The 19,291-nt window shown below is 37.1% G+C and overlaps 1 protein-coding gene across 2 annotated transcripts in view; it reads right to left on the bottom strand.

Moving 5' to 3' along the window:
* Positions 1-19,291, bottom strand: part of LOC132202858 (thrombospondin type-1 domain-containing protein 7B-like) — a 105,839-nt gene that overhangs the window by 57,001 nt on the left and 29,547 nt on the right. For both annotated transcript variants that reach the window (XM_059630128.1, XM_059630129.1), the window contains exon 3: positions 15,564-15,792. The gene's annotated coding sequence lies outside the window, so the exon portion shown is untranslated. The remainder of the gene's footprint in view (positions 1-15,563; positions 15,793-19,291) is intronic.

The following is a 19,291-nucleotide window of genomic DNA, read 5'->3' as shown; positions in this document are numbered from 1 at the left end:
TGTTGATTTGGTTTTAATAATTATAGCCAATATCTTCAAATAAGTAATATCTGTCAAAATTTAAACGAGACAGTTTAATTAGAAGAGGTAGGTGATGATCATCCTCGTAAAAACGAGTGCCCTGAGATAGCTTGCGAGAGCGCGGTAAATCGTTGTTAAAAAGAGATGTTCTCATAACGTTGGGCTCGTAAACTTTGCGCGTAATTTTAGCGAGTGGAGTATTATATTCGTGCCCTCCCCGTTCAGAGGGGAAAAGAGCAGCTTTTAAAAGCTCACCTTTCCGGCTGCACAGTCCTTTCTAATTCAGAGTAAAAAAAATATGATCCGTCTCAAATGGTATAAAAGTTTTATAATTTTTAAAATATTTGCGTGCAGCTTACGAGGAAGGCAGGATATTGGAATATTGATCACATCTCTAATTGCAAATTTAATTTATTCGTGTTTTGCATAAAAAGTTCCATTCCAGTTAACCGGAAAGCAGAGATGCAGAGAAGCTTGCAAAAAATTCGAAAGAGCGCGCATGATCAAAACATGTTGAAAGGCCTCCATGCTCCAGGGAACAAGAATGTTTTCGTATCCTTAATACTTGCGCGGCAAATTTTCCTGGACACTTTTATTCAAAGAACGAAAAGTCGATAAATTTTGTATTGCACAAGCGAAACGAGCCATTAAACAACGTCAAAAGTTTGTAAAGTAAATTTTTTAACAAAAGCGAGGAAAATTGCGTAGAATTAGTAAATGGAGGATGAAGCGGAAAATTAAATTATACCATTCATTTTTTAAGTTGGGAACATTAAATAAAGCTCATTTTACCAATTACATTAATGGAATGAGACAGTACTATTTTTCAGGTTTGTAACATAAATTTAACTACGCAAATATCAATGAGGGAATCGAAAATTAAATGAATTTGTTAAAAAAATTGGTTTTAAATTTCATTTTGTTAATTGAAAAAAATGAAAATAATTATGAGTATTTTTTAATCTATTTTGCATCCCTCACACTGCAGTTGCTAAATATGAGAAGATAAATCGAATTTCCTCTTGCCTTCATTATATCTGAAAATTCAATATTGACAGATAAATCAATTAATTATAAATATGCAGCTGAATTTTCTTACCTAACCGGCCAACGACTTATCGGCAAAACATCATTTCTCTTAGAGAGCAACTTTGATAAATAAATTACAAATTAGCAAAGGGAATGGTAGGGAATCGATTTCCTGTAGTTGGACGTCCACCGGAAAAGCTCTAAACTTGCAAGAGAGGAATGAAGACCGCGCCAAATTAAACGTCGTGGTGGCCGCAGGGAGAAAACTCTTGCGAGACAGAAATTCATTTTTGAGCCGTGGGTGTTTTCCAGCATTTGCAGGCACGCGAGACGAATTAATTAGGCCTCTGCGCGAGTGGAACGTGTGTGTGCAAAAATTTAAGTGTGCGCGCCGCAGCGAGAATTAATCCGGACGCCGCTCTTCTCCACACAGAGCCCTTTGCGCAAAATGCTAATTTGCGCAGCTTAAAAGCGAAGGCGAAGACTTATTTTGCGAGCACCGCGCTCGAATTACCACCGCGTTGCCTGAGCGACGCGCTGCACGTTAATATGATTGAATCGCGTTTCACGTGCAAAAGGAAAATTTATATTTGCCAGCGAGAGAGAGATGGAAAAAATAGGCCGAGCGTTTTTACTCGATTTATCTCGTTGGCACGGGCGGCGGAAAGTGCGATATCAAATTTCTCAGTTGGAGTGAAATTTTTCAGAGAATAAAAAGAGGCTGCCTGTGGGGATTTTGCCAGCGTTCCAACTCGCGCGCGCAATTACGTGCTCGATCATAATCTGCCTCTGAGAGTAAACGCAAAAAATCCATTCGAATGAAGAGAGAGAGATTTTTGCCTTAGTAAATACATAATTATATCTGCAAGGATTTTACAAAAGGCTACTTTAGCTTAGCGCTCTTGTGCTTTGACCGTTAATATTTGTATTATGAAGTTTTTTCTTTTAAACCAATAAAATTAACAACTTTTAAATAAAAAAATATACTTTTCCTGGGCAAAAAACTAAATATCAAACGTAACCGAACTGAGTCAGGAAAGTGTTTCTAAAAAAAAAAAAAAATAATAATAAAAATATGCAGTAATTTAGTATTATTGCATTATGTACAGTAAATTTTTTTTTAAATATGTAGTAACTTATTTACCTTCTCTCTCACATATTTGTATTATTATAAATTTTTAATAAAAGTGAATTCACAGAAAATAAAATTAATTAATTCAGGATTGCTAAAATTTGAGCTGGTAAATATTATGCCATATAAATTCCATTTAAATTAGTGTGTTATGGATTTTAATAAATTTCCGTGAAAGCAATTTTCATTATAATTTTATTTTATGCAAAATTTCATTTCAATAAACCTTCAATTTTGATTCAAATTTTCATAAAAAAGTTTGAACGAGTATGAAAATGTATAACGATGTCCATTCATAAATTCTTTACTGCAGCAATTAAATCAGGATTATAGAAATTTGAACTGGTAAACATTATGCCAAAATGAATCCACGTGCTATGGAAAACTTTATAATGAATTTAATATTAATGAATTTATTATTAATGAATTTATTATAAAAGCGTCTTTCGTCTCTCAGAATGAAAATAACTAGGGTCGTCCTCATTATTTTTCTACTGCTCAGAGCTTTCCTCCACAGAGAGCAAACAAACAAAGACAAATTAAAATTAATAGTAGCGCAGCGGCCGACTCGACGCGCGCCCAGTTTGTTTATTTCCCTGTCGAGCAGAATAGATGGACGGCCAAGAGTAAATAAGGCCTCGATTCTTCACCGGCGGAGCGCAATTTGTTGCCGTGTGTTTTACTTTTATTGAAGAACTGGCTGACTCTGCTGTCGAAGTGCTCGTTTCGCATTTATTCATTTATTTACGTGCCTGCGAGCGGCGCTGCAACAAATGCATCTGGAAAAAAGAACAATATGCTGCAAAATGCAATTTGTTCTGCAGCTTGCATTTTGCACAAGGCACGTCTTGGCTGCGAAACTCGGAGAGCTTCATTACATATCCTACTAGTGAATAATTGAGATGCAAGTTTTTGTTTTGCTCTGCAGTCTGCACTTTTTATAGCGTTTCCAGGTGAAGGAAGATTGCATGAATTGCTTCCAGAAACGCCGCAGGAAAATTAAATGAAGCAAAAAAGGCAAATATTTTAAATGCGCATGCTAATTTTTAAATTTATTAATAATAAAACAATTAATTGTGTTTTTTTTTTTAATAAAGATGCTTATTTATAATCAATGTAAGCCCTTTGTAGCAAGGCCGGGGCAAAGGGCAAGGTCTCGAGGGGTTGGAAGGCTCATGCGAGCACCAAAAAATCTGCTAGAAAGCCCTAGAAAGCGAACTTAAATGCACGGGCCTACTAATAAGCCTTCACGGGGGCCATAAGCAATAGCAAATTTGCAAGTATCTCAGCTGAATGGAGAATTGATAAAAATTGATGTGCATTGTTAAACAAATTAAAACAAATGACTGTTTTTTTCTTAGAATAAGTCCCACAAAAATTTAAGTAACTATAGTGTAACAAAACTGATATTAAATGTTCGATTATTTATAACATTAAGAAGAAGAAAAAGAGATAAATTTTAGGCGTTTTGTTTAATAATTTGATTTTAATTATTTATTTATTTCTAAAATCAGACTTTGCAGATGTAGAATATAAAATTTATTATTATTGTTATTATTGTGTTTAAATAATATAATTTTAATGTTATCGGCTCCCTTAAATAAAATGTTAGACTGAATTATAAGCAACATTTGTGTATTACTTGGCTAAAGATAAATATCAATGCATATCGATCGAACTTGCGTCTGTAAAGTTTTGACGCTTGATGACGTCCTGTCTGTCACTCACCTAACTTTTCATCCGAGCACCACAAGAGAGGCATTCCGTGCGCAAACAAAATAAAAGCCAACCGGCCGCGCACCATACGTTTCTAATATGTAAAAAGCGCCATTAAATTTGCACCACGAGCGAGCGCTGCAGAAGCCTCGGAGCACAAACAAACAACTCGCTACCCTGCTATGTTCCACTGAGCCACGGCCTGCAATAAAACTGCTCTCTAGGAGGGAGCAGATTTAATAATGATCCTTTGCTTTGCTCCTCAGGTTAAATCTAAATAAGTAACAAGAGGAGTTGCCTCAGATCAGACTGAATGGCGGAAGCTTATTTTTATTATGCAAGTCTTTTATTCAGAAGAAATAAAGTTACGGTTTTTTGTGAGAAGAACAAAACTCCTTAAAAAAAGCCTGTTTGTATTAGATTAGATTTTCCCCAATATAAATGGCAAAGTTTTCCTGCAAATACGAATTTGAATATTTTTACCTTTCAAATTATTTAGATATTTTTTTATGAAATAACTCCTGTGCGACGAACTCATTTGAAACAACACTCCCTTGAATTAAATTGTTGAAACACAGGTCCCGTGTGTATGTGTAGTTTTGTACACATTGCACAATTTCGACTGGCACAGCGTTGCGAGCGAATGTTATTACTTATTACACGCACACACACAACGCCCTGATCGTATCAGGCAGCAATTTGCGTTATGAAAGTACCCGCCCGACCGGCCTGCGTCTCCAAAGCCAGGAGCAAAGTTCATTAATACACACGCAAAAACACCAGCCTGGCAAATTACTCCCAATTTGAAACGCTAACAGGCTGGTACTTGATAAAATAATACCGCCAAAACAAAAGAAAATTATAGTGAAAAGAACTTGATACCGTCAGCTTATTTTGTGCACGAATGAGCTTTGGCGGAAAACTGGACCCGCCCTTCCTTCCCACTTGCAGCATTTGTCCTCAATTATTTTCCAATTTATGCATCAGAGTGGAAAATAATTGAGATTGATTGTTGGAAATTTCATTACGCCTCACGTGTTTGGATTGTACAAAAATTACAGCATGTTTTTTTTTTTATAATCCTTGTTTGGTCATTTTTATGTACTTGTATATACATGAACAAGCACGGAGTGTTTAAATAACCTAATTATAAGCTTGTGTCTCCTTTAACTTCTATAAAAGGACTAACGTTGTGAATTCTGTTGACTTGTCCATGAAGGCGTTTAAAATTAAAAGTCGCTCGCTGAACACTACCTAGTTACCCTTTCCTGCCGTGTCTCTGGAGGGAAACGATAAGGGCCCGAGAGCAGTCGTGGTGCAGCCGTTTCATAAAAAATTTATCGCGACTATATACGCGAGGCTGGGCGAATTTACGTCAGATCTCTCTGTTCTTTCTTTCTTCCTCTTTTTTACTTTGCCCCACTGTGTTTCTCTTCCAAGAGCCACCGTCGAGAAAAAGAAACGCAAAAGAATGACAGACAAATCCCTTCTACACCGGATCTCAAAGTCAAACTTCGCCAGTAGATGAGTTTCTAATTTCCTTCGAGAATAGCAATCTTTATACTGTGCTAAGAACCAAATTTGACATTTTAGATTATTTATATAACTACTTTTGACTGATTGTGAGTGAGAAAACTTAAATATTTGCCAAGGAAATTAATCTGTAGATATGGAGCATGTATGTTCAAAGGCAGTTTGAAGTTTTGAAGTGAAAGTCGCTGGAATTATTTGCATACTTGAGCTGTGTAAGATGAAGGATTTCACCTCCTCGTCGGTTGGTTGGCAACTCCCTTGAGAGTCGTCCCGTTATTGCAGCACGCCATGCTATCAAAACATAATCCGAAAATGGAGAGACCTCTCGAGTCTTGAGCAAAATCTCTGCTTCGCTCCTTTTCCTTGCGTGGCGTTCGTCTTTTCTTAATAAGAGGATCCCCAGCTCGCGCTCGGCAAGGAATTCAATTTTCCTTTCGGCGCGCAGAGATGAGATTAAATTTGCGGTAAAGACTCGAACAAGATCAGACTTTGTCAAATTATTAATCGAATTAGTTGCGCAGAGAAAAGTTGCCCCGCGCATAATTACACCTTCTTTCGCAGTTCGCGGTCGAGCAACTTTTGATGACGGTATGAAAGTTTGTTGCGAGTTCCGACAGGTAGCAAAAGCAAACCTCCCAAAAAAGTTTTCTTATTTTGACTAAATTCCCTCAAAGGAGAGGCTTTGAGAAAGTTTTTTAACGAAAAAAAATGTTAGAAGACGTAAAAAATATGTATTTAAAGGCAAAGCACAAAATTGGCCGGTTTTTATCTTTAAGCCGGTCTCATAAAAATTGAAAAAATTTAATCTGCTGAAATTAATCCATTTACATTAAAAGTTCAGCTTGGTTGTCATTTGAGAAAAATATTCAGGCTCCCATTTTAGACGAAAAATGGTGCTTCACATAATCTATTATTCCAATATGTCCTAGAAATTACTCGCAAATATTTAAATCCGTGTTTCCCGTAGCAACCAAAAGTTGTCACATTAAATATTTCTCGGCCAACGTGCGTCAGATTTTTTTGCCCCCAACAGAGATCAATAAATTTCGGAGAGAGGCTCGCTTTTTCAACAACTGGAAACTGGCCGTTTGCAACACAAATATACTTATTGCCACTTTGGTCGTTTGTGCTGTGTGTTGACCGTGTATCGCGAGCACACAATAAGCCTGCTCCGGGTCGCTCTGTTTGTGTTGCCGTATTATAAGCTTTGAAGGCTGCTCGTTGCCGCGCACACCAAAGTTTGCTAAGTGGTCACTTAGTTTCGGCCGTTGTTCCCTCGGCAGGCCCTCCTTCCGTCCATTGTCTCTCTGCTCGTTCTAGGAGGAGTGCGTTTGCGGTTGCCGCATTTCATTACGCGTTCGGCGCTGGCCAAAACTTGCCGACCCTGCGGCCGATCAAGCGCTAATGAACGCAGGAACCACACTCGCAAACCGACTGCCAGGAAAATCGTTCCTCAACTTTTTTCAACGCGAGTCCAAGTGGTCTGCAAAGTTGGCTTTGGTTTAATTGCGAGTACTTCATTAATTAACTGGCGTAACCTATTTATGGCTGTCGAATTCCAACTGGAACAACATAATGAAGTTCCAACCATGCAGGGTTCCCAGAATTAAACACCGGCAAAAAAGAAGGTGACTGTTTTTTTATTTTTATTTTTATTTTGCTGAAGATTCCAATTTTAAACCCGGCAGAACTCACAGATTTCTCAAAGTCAGTGCGAGGTCTCGTTAATTCATTCCAGCCAGCGAGTAATTGGCGCACATAAATTAAAAAAAGGAAGAACGAGCGAGCGAGCGGCATACCCGCGGTACAGGGTTATTATTACGGCTCAACTTGCCGAGTATAATGGAGCGCAGTGCACATGGCGAGGCAAAGAGGAAGAATATTTTCCAACCAGCTCATCCGGCAGCAGGTCGAGGAAACTTTTGATCGCATTTCACGTGAAATATCATCTCTCTTGCCAACACAGAAGACGAATGAACGCACGCTGGAAATAACGCAGACAACTTTAAAGAGGTTTCTTTGTGCTGGGGCCTTGTTAAAATAATGTATTATGTGAATAGTATCTGACTTTGTAACGCGACCTGCAAGCTAGCTTTGCATACGTTGTCAGCATTATCCCCTGCGTCAATAAAACTGATATTATGCTAACACCCGCCACGCAACTGGGAAATATTTCATCACAAATACTAAATATAGCAAATTTGCTATGGAAAATACCATTACTTTGAAATTTACACTGTCGTCAATTCATAAGATTTTTTAATTATTGTTCATATTTACTTAAGTAAATTCATAAAAAAAATGCATTAAAATTGTATTTTCTCTAAATTATTTATTTGTTAACTTCATTTTGCATCGAACTCTAAAACAATTTTACAACTGAATACTTTTATTGAAAAATTCACAGTGCTGAATACCTTGTAATTGTTTTGGAAATTAAAAATGTAAAAAGAAATAATTGATTTATTAACTATATTTTAAAACATTTAAAATTGATTGTCCTGCAATTTAAAATTTTATGTTTATCTTTGTTATTATAAGCCTCGCCTGGCCCAGGCTAAATTAATTCATACCATTTAATTTAAATCTCAATTTATTTCTGATCCCTTTTTATTTCAAATTTCTTCGGGTTTCGAAAAATGCAGTTTCCTTGAATTTCCAGAAAGCCTCACACTTTTTTTTAACCCCATTTATAGCAGCACTGAAAGCATAACAAATGCACCCCTGTCATGTGGGGACATCTCGAAGAAGCAACGGAACGTTCAAAATGAAATATACACCTCTGGTCTGTGAAGGTACATAATAAATTGCGGCACATTTACAGCAGCAAAAGCGTGTTGCCTTCTCTATTTCGTCCACAGTCGTTCTCGTGCCTCGCGGCCATTAAGTCGTCAGGCTAATTCCAATTAGTGCGCGTCTAATGGCGATGCATTCAGCAGTCATTACACCGCTGATATTGTTTTAACTACGGGCATGTGTACGCAGTTGAGGCGAAACGACCTTCAGCTCACCGGCGTCGGTTTTATATCCGAATTACCTGCCCTTGCGAGTAATGCGTGTTTTGCCGTTTTATGGCAGCTCGACTGACTCGCGTCGTTCCCAGCCGACTTGCAGCTTAACCGCTGCGATATTGCTGCAATTACTCAGCGACGGCTCACTTAAATGTATTTTGCCTTGCAAATTAATGACTCTGCAGCTGCACTGCTTTACATAAATAATCGCCCGAGACTCCATGCTGATGTAAATGCGCCGGAAACTTTTGCATATTTTTAATACCCAAGTGACAGAAAACTCTTCTGTGCAAAAGTTTAGATTTTCGATATCGTTTGCATTTTCTTTGTTCATTGTTGGTCTTTGGAAAGTAACTTTTCCATGGCGCTTACGGCGCATATTATATTGTATGAAAGTCGAAAGAAGCAATTTTTTTATCCATCGAAAAACTAATAGTTGAAATATTTAAAAACATGTCCACGATTTTGCCTTCCGCAAGCTCAAAAAAGGCACAGGTCGATATGACATTTTGTTTTAATCTGACCCAAAAAATAATCATAATTAAGAATGGTAAATGGTTTTGAGGGCATTTTATATTTATCAAAGGAAAAATAGAAACGAAAATTATTTTGATGGAAAACAAATTTCGTAACTGTAACTATTTTTACAATATATAATCTACAATCTAAGGATATGAAAATGAACTTCATATCAGATAAGTCAAGTCATATATTGTCATTGGGAAATTTCCTTCAATTGCAATACAAAAGGAAGTGTGTAGAAAATTATACAAAATTTTTAAAAAACATGATCTACGTACATTAATGTATTAATTTCTCAAATGAATATGTTAAATATAATTGATTTTTCACCTCAGTAGTTTAAGCTGCAGAGCGGCGAGCAGTCGCGTATGTGGCTATGATTTTCAGTTGTTTACAAGCACTGTGTCCCTATTTTTCTCACAACTAATATTTCACAATTGATTCTTCTGCCTTGTTTGGAGAAAAATGTAGTAAATAGAAATTATTTAATTGAATATTGATAAATTATTACAATTGAAATTGAAATACATCATAATTTTTTTTACATCACTTCCATAAATAAATAAAAACAATGTAAAAATGTATACATTGTTTTTTCTTCTTCACAAAGAAAATTTGAGAAAAAGCTTCTTACCGTTTTATCCCATTTGTTTTCTAAATTCAAAATCCTCCTACACGGTAAAAAAAAAAACTTAATACATAATGTAGCCCATGCAGTCCATGGACGCGCGCGTGAAAAATTCAATCAAAATGAGAATCAGGTGAATTTATGGTCGTCTGCCGAGCAGTTTGTTCGTCAGCGCAACGACCGCTGGCGCAATTTCCAGTCAGAAGGCAATGCATCGGGAAGCAGCGCCATAAATCACACCTGCCGCCCGCCATCAAGATGATAAATGCTCAATCGCGGCCGCGCGCGCCATAAAAAGCCTTTCCCGCGGAGAAAAGCAGCCGAGCAACAATTAGACTGAATTTCTGGGCCAGAAAATGAAGACGGAGCGGCGAGTGAGGGACTATTAGCCGTTGCGGGACGTGCCAACTTTGCCAATGCATCATTCCGGCCCCTTTTCGACTCGCGCGTCCAAATTGCTTCTTCTTCTCTCGGCGCACGTGCTATTTTTTCCGGTCCCGCATCAGCGGCAGAGGCTTTTTGAATTTCATCCGCTCGCTTTCCATGATGCGCCGGCACGAATTTCAGGGGGTTGAATTCGGCAGTTCTACCAAAATGTGTGGCTTAATTTTAATCCGAGCAGTCAAAAGCCTTTTTTTTGCCTGGTGAATTTTTGTAATTATTTTCCATAGCAGGCACATATAATATCCCCTTGTTATGTAACCAGGTTGCGTAAACGGTGTTTCTACGCTATCCAAATTTTGAAATTTTATACTGGCTCAGGCTTTTTTAAACCTGCATGGATGTAATGTAATAATGTTGTACGTTGGGAAAAAATCAAAATATTAATATAGTGAAATTGTAAACTTTAGTATGTTAATTAGATTACGTTGATTTTATTTATGCATGGAAGAAAAATTAAATTGAAAATGGAGATGAAATAATGTGATCAAAAAATGCAAAATCAAGTGCAAATAAATATTCTTTAAAATTTCCTTGAATCGGATAAAAATGCATTATAATACACGATAGGAAAATTACATTTGTTAAAAAATTGAAATGATTTCAGGCAGGCAAGTTTTATTCTACTTCAATTACTTCATTAAATATATTAATTAATTTAAAAAAAAAGACGAAAAAGAAAAACTTTATGCGATTCATTTTCTTGTTTGACTTGTTATGAGATAATTAAATTAATTTAATGAAAAATGATAAAATAATAAACATTTAAAGAAAAGAATAAAATTCAATTAATTAATTTAAACGGAATATGCATGTGAAACAAATAATCAAAAATGATGCACCGGAATGCACATTTTAAATTATTTACAGCTGAATGCTGACTTCAATTTTGCTATCACTTTACTAAAAAAAAAATCACCTCTCAAGCTCTTGATTTTTTTATTTTCAGAACATACACAGAAATTACTTTAGTTAAAAGAAAATCACAGTGAAGTAACTAGATATAAAAAAGTTCAGAAAACTTTAAATTATTATATCTACCTCACCTATAAGAATGTCAAATCCCGGCCACGGATTTCTTATATGTATTTGGCAGCGTGTTATTTTTTCCCAACAGCTCCAAGCTGAGGGAACGCGTACTTGCAAATCCTTCTGTAATTGACGTCTGAATGCAGCCCGCACGATTCTATAGCCTTAAACGTGAATAAAAGTCAGAAGTCTGAATATGCATAATTCTTTCCAATCCCATCAGAGCCGTCACGGGTGAAAACACGCATCTCTTTGGACCAGAACGGAGGCAAGAAAGAAAGTTCGCCACGAGGTATTTTGCATTCGTAACGACGGATTAAAAAGTTGGCCGCGGAAAAGGAACCAACCGCTCGCTGGCGCAGTTTGAGGAAGGCAAAGAAACTCTCCGGGAGCAGGAAAGACTCGTCTCCGTTTATTCTCTTGATTTAATTAAAATCTTTTTACAGCGCGCCGGGTGGATTTGGAGAGGCAGCACAAAAGCAGCAGGGGCGATACAAGACTCACTCGCACACGCCGCTTTCGCTTTTGTCCTGATGAGAAGAGAGAAATAAGAGCGGAAAGGCGAAATGAAAAACACAATTTATTCTCTCCCTCGCTGCGAATTTGCATGCAATCTTGGAATTCAGACGCTGCGGCTCATCCCGCTGCCGAAATTTTACATTTTTATTTCAAGCCGCAACAACTGACGCACCACGTGCCAAATTTACACTCTGCCAATTTTGCACAATAACATGAAAATTAGCCCGCGTGAATTTATGGACACGGCAATTTTGCATCTCATCTCACACAGTGCTATTTTTTTCTGTTTACTTCCGCGGCGAATGAAAAATTTGCAGCCAGTTTGGCACTTTTATCCAGTCCAAAATTAATGGGACGGAATTAATTCTGCAGACAAAATTTATTTCAGAAGTTGTGTTGAAAATAATATGTCCAATGAATAAAAAATTTGGACTGATAAATTAATTTAAATATTAATTAATGTAAATTAAATATCAACTATCAATATTTAAAGTTAGAATTTAAATTATAGCAAAGTAAAAAAATATTTAGTCACTTCAATTCTATGAATTGTGGATGCTAGCATTGAGAAAAAAAATTGACAGAAACTTATAAAAAATATTTTGATTAAAACATTACTTAATCTTTTCCTTGCTCTCAAATTTGTTGATAGAAAATCTGCTTTTTTCAACATATTTTTAGTGAAACGTGGTACTTGTTTCAATGTTGCGTACTCCCTGTGGCTAGTGGGGTACATAAATTATCCCCTAAAACTCGTCAAATTGCCTACTGTTAGCATCAAATCCCAGAAAATATTGCTCACCCCCCAGGGGTGGATTCCGCTCGAACTAATCAGTGCGCCAAATTAAAATAATAAACCCTTGCTAATTGCACGTCAAACGCAGACGAGCCGGCGGGTAGCCGCGACGGAGCGGCTCACTCATCGGCCTTGGGCTGCGGTTCGCGTCCAGGATACGCCGCGTGCATATGTGAAATTCATTTGAGCGCTGAAATGGCGCGGCTCCCAGGGGCGAAATGCGGCCGCGGAAAATGCAAGTGGGCGAGCGTGTTGGCGAGATGCGAATGAATGGATTTGCGTGGGCAATTAATCCACGTGCTCTGTGCGGAGGCGAGTGGAATAATTATGCACAGGTGAGTGCCGTTGACGGACGCCATAAGAGCGCATTTCGTGTTGCTGAATTATTTGACAAATAATAATATGCAAAAGGCTTCTAAATTTTCTTTTCTGCTTTGAAGGCTCAAAAGTCCAAATTCCACATTCACTTATGAAATCATTTTTTAAAAATTCAAAATTTATCGCTTTTTATTTATTTTATTTTATTTTCCTCTAAAGCGCATTTGTAAAATCAAAAAAAAAATCTAACATAATATTAAATTGTACTTCCAGCTGAATTTCTATTTGTTCAAAACTATAGAAGGAATTGGTTTAGTATCAAATTAAGTTGAGTGTTGTTGCAAGTAAAATCAATTTAATAAATTTATGAAGGTGTACTATTATTTTAAAATAAAAATACCCCTGAACTAAAACTTGTAAGTTATACAAGAAAAGTCTTAAAGGCGCCAAAATGAAACCGTCATTAGAAAATGTTTTTTTTGTTTTTATTTGTAAAATAGTTAAAATACTGAATCAATATTATTATTTGTTTGTTAGTCTAAAAAACCTTATTTATTTCAGCCTGAAATGAGTTCACCTATTAGTTTTGACGATTTAAACCAACCATATTTTTTGTAAATTCTTCCAATATTCCACAAACAATTATTGACTAACATAAGAAAAAAACTGTATTTATTTACCTTAAATTATAAGTGCTATTGAAAAATAATAATTAATTTTTGCTTATTAAATATTTGATGATTATAATTTTTATTTTGATAGTTGTACACAATTATATAATTATACAGTCTGACTTAAATTTCTACAATTCTAATATTTAATCATTTGAAGCAGTTAAACTCGTCACTTGGTAATGTTTCAGTTATGCAAATCTTGTAAATTGTTTTAGATTTAAGCGTTCAAATTTAATGCCGGTGGTAAAAGACCCACTTAGCAAAAACATCGGCACTCATTCAATGCATTTAAGTCTTTTCATAAAACTCGCGTCGGCAGGGCTTAAAAAGCCATGTCGCAGTTTACGACGTTTTAAAAAGTCATCGAAAAAGCCTGCCTCGGAAACACATTCCCCGCGACTGCACCCACCATGTCGCGCCTTCAAAGGGGCAATTCGCTGCACGCCACTCGCGCGACGGCGACGGCGGCGCGTTTTTTCTGCCAGCCCGCCGCGTGATTTATGGATGGCAACTCGCCGATCAATCTGCCGTTCATTTATTTCGTTCCTCAGCGTTTATTGTGCGAAACTCAATCTGTCACCTGCCGGCACACGTGCTCCCACATGCGCCGACCTGATTTGCATGCAGATGAATTTCTCGCTCGCCACGCGGGAGATCAATTAAACTTTGTTGCTGACCGGCTGGGTGGTCGTAATTGGAATGATGATTCAATCTCTGTCGGGCGATTAATTGTTGCGCCTCGATGGGGCCGGCTGACTTTCGTCCTCGCCAAAGTAATTTAACTTGTTGTTGGACGCCGTCGTTAATTAATTAAGTCGCTATTTCTATGGGAAATAATTCAAGCGTTAAATGGAAAAGTCGCGACGGAGGAAAAGGCGATGCGCTGGACTGAATTGCACTCTGATGGGAGGGTTTTTTCTTCACTTTAATCGATCTAATCGTATTGACTCGATTGGAATCTTTGTTCCGAGTTGAAGAGGAGGCTTTGTTGCGTTTGACTTGAAGGTTTTCTTTATCAGTCTTGAAATTGCATTTCGTAATCGAGAATCACGCAGAAGAACTGGTCTGGAGATAAGTGTTGAATGAAACCATCAAAATAACAAACTTTTAGACAAAACTGTTAAGTATAATAAAAACCATTTCATTTTAACTTATTAAATTCAAATGCTTATGTTTCTACAAACAAAAATTATATTTGGCCAAATTGCTAGCATTCAATTGTTGAGCAACAATTAGTTTGAAAGTTTGTGAAATTGCTGGACAAAATGCCACAACCACTAGCAAATGTTTTGCTAAAACATTTAAAATCATTAATTAATATTTTAGTGTGTAATTGCGCATATTTATTACTTATATTTAATCTAAAAAAATTGTCAATGACTCCTTTGAAAATGATTTTCATACAAAATATTTTAATTTTACAAGTCGAACAGGCGAAAACTTTTTATATTTTTCAAATTGTAAAAAGCTGCAAACTTTGCAAATTAAATCTGTCAGTTCATATACCTCTGTCGGTGTTGCAGTCTTGCAGCGGGTTCAAAGACCCCATTGTCAGATAAACTACCGCTTCTTCCTCTTTGCTCGACTTACGGCGTTTGCTTCTTGGAAAAGCATTCTCATGACAGGGCATTGTTGGCGAAATGACTTACAAACACCCTCCTGTTTACGCTGCACCGCTGATCGCCTTCCGTTTGGCACGGTCGGGCAAAAATCGAACCCAATAATACTCTCTCGGAGCGAAAAGCCGCACCGATAAATAAATTACCATATCATATCGGTAAAACAGTCTTGTTTGCTGTTCCTTAATGCATTAATCATTCAATAGAGCGGAAAGGAAAAAGTTAACATTCGGATTCGGCGGCATTAAGCACATTCTTCACGTTGTCAGTGGGAAAAGGCCCAAATATGAATTTGTTGTTATTTACGAGCAGCGTGTGTTACAATTTATGGCATCCGCGGCGCGAAACGGCAACGAAAAGGCCGAGAAGCGTGCTCGCTTGTTCCCTATTAAGCCATAGAGAGAGATTAGATATTTATAGCGCCTGCCGTTTTTGCAAGTAGGCAACGTGTGCAGCATACAGAGCATGCGGGTCGTATAAACTTGCTTGGCCCGAATTGGGGTGGTACTTGAAAAATGGGTGGTTTCGCCGGAATTAGCTGAAAAATGGGACTTTCGTACAGGATTGGTACTCACCGGAGAAAAAACAACGACGAAGAACAAGGAGGTCGTGGTGGGCCTTGCGGCTGAACGGTCGTCTGCCTCCGCCTGTGAGCGCAGTCGGCAAGAACTGAAGCCGGAGTGTGTGGTTTTATTGCCGCATGGTGCCTCGGTGCCTCGAGAGTGGCGCCGCCGCCCTCGCAGTGCCGCCCCCGTGAATGAACACGAGGCACAAGCGCGCCGCCGTTTCGGGGGTGGCACCAACCTGAAAGGCAGAATTTGTTATTATTATTGTTGTTTATTTGTCACATCACATTGCTAATATTTAAGTGTAGAAAATAATTTATTTGAAAAGGGGAGGGAAAAAAACGGCAACAATATAAATAAAAATAATAAAATGGACTTTGAAACTTTCGAGAATATTATAAACATTATATTATCTGTGGTGATTTGTGATTTGAATTTAAAACCTCAATCGTCATGAAATTCTACCACAAAATATTTTACTTGCTGAAATTTCTCCGGAGAAAATTTTATATTAGGTCAGAATGATTTGATTCATCTAATGATATTTTGCTCTGTTCCGATCGTAATTATATTTTAAATAATTTTTATCAGCAAAATTAACTCTCTATCACAACGTAATAAAATTGATTATTTTAAATTCTCATTTTCTTGTACTCGGCAAAATGGACACCGATGATTCCCAGCGCGCGTTCAGATTTATGTGCGAACGCAATTTTTGTATTTTAGAACGCGTTAATCGTGAAATTCAATCATTCAGCATTGGTAGGTAATTTAATAAAGTAATTTATTGTATGCTACTTTCAAATAAATCTTGGTTAGGAGCAGAGTAATTATCATTTTCGCGATAAATTTGTTACGGCTATTTAAAAAACAGAGGAAGTGTGTGGAAGTGCTAAGTGGAAATCTTAGTTTTTATTCAACCGGGAACTTCCTAAATAACCTCTGAGCACATTCCCATGTGCCATTTTGATGGAGCGATAAATATAAAGGGTGTTTTTTTTTTCAATAATGGTAAGTAGGATAAAACCAAGTGAGGGACATCTGAGTCGTAAACCCATGATAATTAATTAATATTTATTGTATTGCTTTTGCCCGTACAATTAATAGACCAGGATAATTATTCCAATTTTTATAGCAAAAGTCTTCACAGTATTTTTATTCTATAAAATTACCTTAGTCTTCATTGTAATAATGAAAAGCAATCAAATGAAAAGTTGCTTTTGCTTCTCAATTTATATCGATTTGATTTCCAAAACATTTTAAACAAATTCGATAAAATAAATGGGAAAGAGTACTGCATTAAATTTTTGCCCGGATCCATTCTCTTTCATGTTGGGTAACATAATTTCAAATTCAATTCATGACACGGTCGGCCGCCGGGCCATTGTTCATTACGGAAAATTAAAAAATCAGCATCGCGTGCCGGCGAGAACAAAGCAGGGCGGTCGACGCAAAAAGCGGCGGCAATCTCGTAATGATTCACCTGGGGTTGTTAAACAGCGCGAAAATGTCGGAGCGATGATACAAAATGAACTTCGCCGGCAGCGAGAGAGAGAGAGAAAGCGAGCGAGTTGCTGCTTGGCAATTAAATCGGCCCGCCGCCCTCCTTGCCCGCCTCATGCATAAATAAATTTTCATTTGTACTCGATTTCGCTGCGAGAGGCCAACTTTGCTAATTTCCGCTGCTGACTAAACATTTACAAACAAAATTTTCCCCGGCTTTTATCGTCGGACCGCGAGAGGGTTCCGCAAATTTCACTTTGCACCCCTTCCGTTTGGACGTACAACTGGGGTGTGTCGCTGGTCATTCGCTGAATTCCGTTATTGGAGCATAAAGTCGCAGAGCTAGAGCGAGCATGCGGGTCAGTGTCGACATTCACGATTATTAATATTATCATGAGCGGTGCAGCCTTCTCTCGGGCGAACGAGTAGCAGAGCAAGCGCTGCAACACACAATATGTGCCTGCCATTGATGCAGCCAGACCTTTCGCCTCTCTCTGCAGAAAGCTCATTAATGTTGTCGGCGGTGAGCGTTTCCAATGCTTCTTTGTTGTCTATGCAAAATTAGTATTTGTTTAAAATATTTTATACGTATACGTAACTTGATAAAATGTTACCTAGAACAATGAATAATAAAAAAAAATCAATACAAATTATAAATTTTAAAAGTTTTGACTGAATAACAAATTTCATAATTTTAATCCTTTCAGTATTAATATTCTTCATGTTTTGTGTAATTTTTGCAATAAAACGTTTTTTAAAACAATTATTTTTAAAAAATAAAATTCAAAACATATCTCATGAAAATATTTTTATCATTTTTACTAAAAAATTATTTGATTTGTTGTATTATGGCAGATTATTTTAAATTTTTGCAGAGATTTATAGACATATAGCATTTACAACCCCAATTTTTACTTTAAAATTATAAAACATGTTTTTAAATAAATTAATGAAATTTCTAGATATCGCTTATGACTCACAACATGAAAATTCTCTGATATTTATTAGTGCATTGGGTAGCAAAGGGAACAGGGAAGCTGGTGCAGCGCTTGTGTGTCAGTTACATTCGAACATGCAGTTTCTCTACTTGGCTTGCAGGCTGGTGTTGCCTGCTCTGCAGCCGGCTAAATTGTCTGTGCACGGAGATAATGGCATCGTTCTCTCTCCGTCTCTGCAGCAGGCAAACTTTTCGAAATAACACACCCTAGTCGTTCGCCACCCGCCTTAATATGCAAAACCGTTATTAATATTGTTACGCGGCGTGTGTGCGCGATTATCATGCAGCAGCGTCACTAGCATCTCGGGACCAACAACTATAACAACCAACTATGGCGCTCTTTGAAACAATTTGCATGGCACGCACGGAAAAACAATTTGCCAATACTCGCAACCCTCCGAGTTTTCTCAGCAGTGTATCATTAGGAGCTCTATTTATTCCGATTTCATTAAAGCCCAGTTTTTTTAGCAGTATTTCTTAAATAACAAGATGAACTTCTGAAATGTAACCTATTTAAATTTCTTGAAAAAAATCACCTACTCTCATTAATGCGCCATTATAAGATCCGCGCTCAATTTAATTTTAATTTTCAAAAGGTTTATCTGGAAGGAATAATTTATGCCAGCGTGTCACAATTAATTTAACCACTGGAATGAACAATAATGAAAAAAAGGCGCACTAACTGCCCGAAGTTAAAAGCGCAAGAGTTACGAAAATGAGAAAATATTTACTTTGAATCATTCTTAAGAAAATTCTGTTGTCATTGTTCAAATGCAAGAAAGGAGTTTTGTTGACTTTACTTTTATACAAAAATTTTCTATTCTAATAAAATTCCTGTAATCTGAATATATAAAATAATTAATAAAATGAAATATTTCTTTCTTTGCAAATGTCTTAATTTTTTATTCACTTTTAACCTAATCAATTTTATTTATAATTGAGCTCTGTGTAAGTCAATATTTTTTATATTATTTGTTCTTAACTTGCTTAAAAATTGGATCAAAAAATTTCTGCTCTGTTTTGTCACTTCATCAATATCCGTTTGTCTGAAAAGTTGGTGCGTCAAAAGCCTGAAAGTCGCCGCGCCAACTCACTCTTGCCCTCTAATCAAACCACCGAATTGCTATTCCTGTGGCACTCGTCGCGCACACACACAGACGGAGGTCGCAAAAATAAAATCGGACGAGCATAGTGAGCTAGGAGCCGAAAACCGGCAGACGCAGAAGCGCAAAATCCA

This window comes from Neocloeon triangulifer, unplaced genomic scaffold (genome assembly GCF_031216515.1).
Source record: "Neocloeon triangulifer isolate White Clay Creek 2 clone unplaced genomic scaffold, ASM3121651v1 ptg000015l, whole genome shotgun sequence".
NCBI lineage: Eukaryota > Metazoa > Arthropoda > Insecta > Ephemeroptera > Baetidae > Neocloeon > Neocloeon triangulifer.
This window is presented reverse-complemented; position numbering and strand designations above follow the sequence as displayed.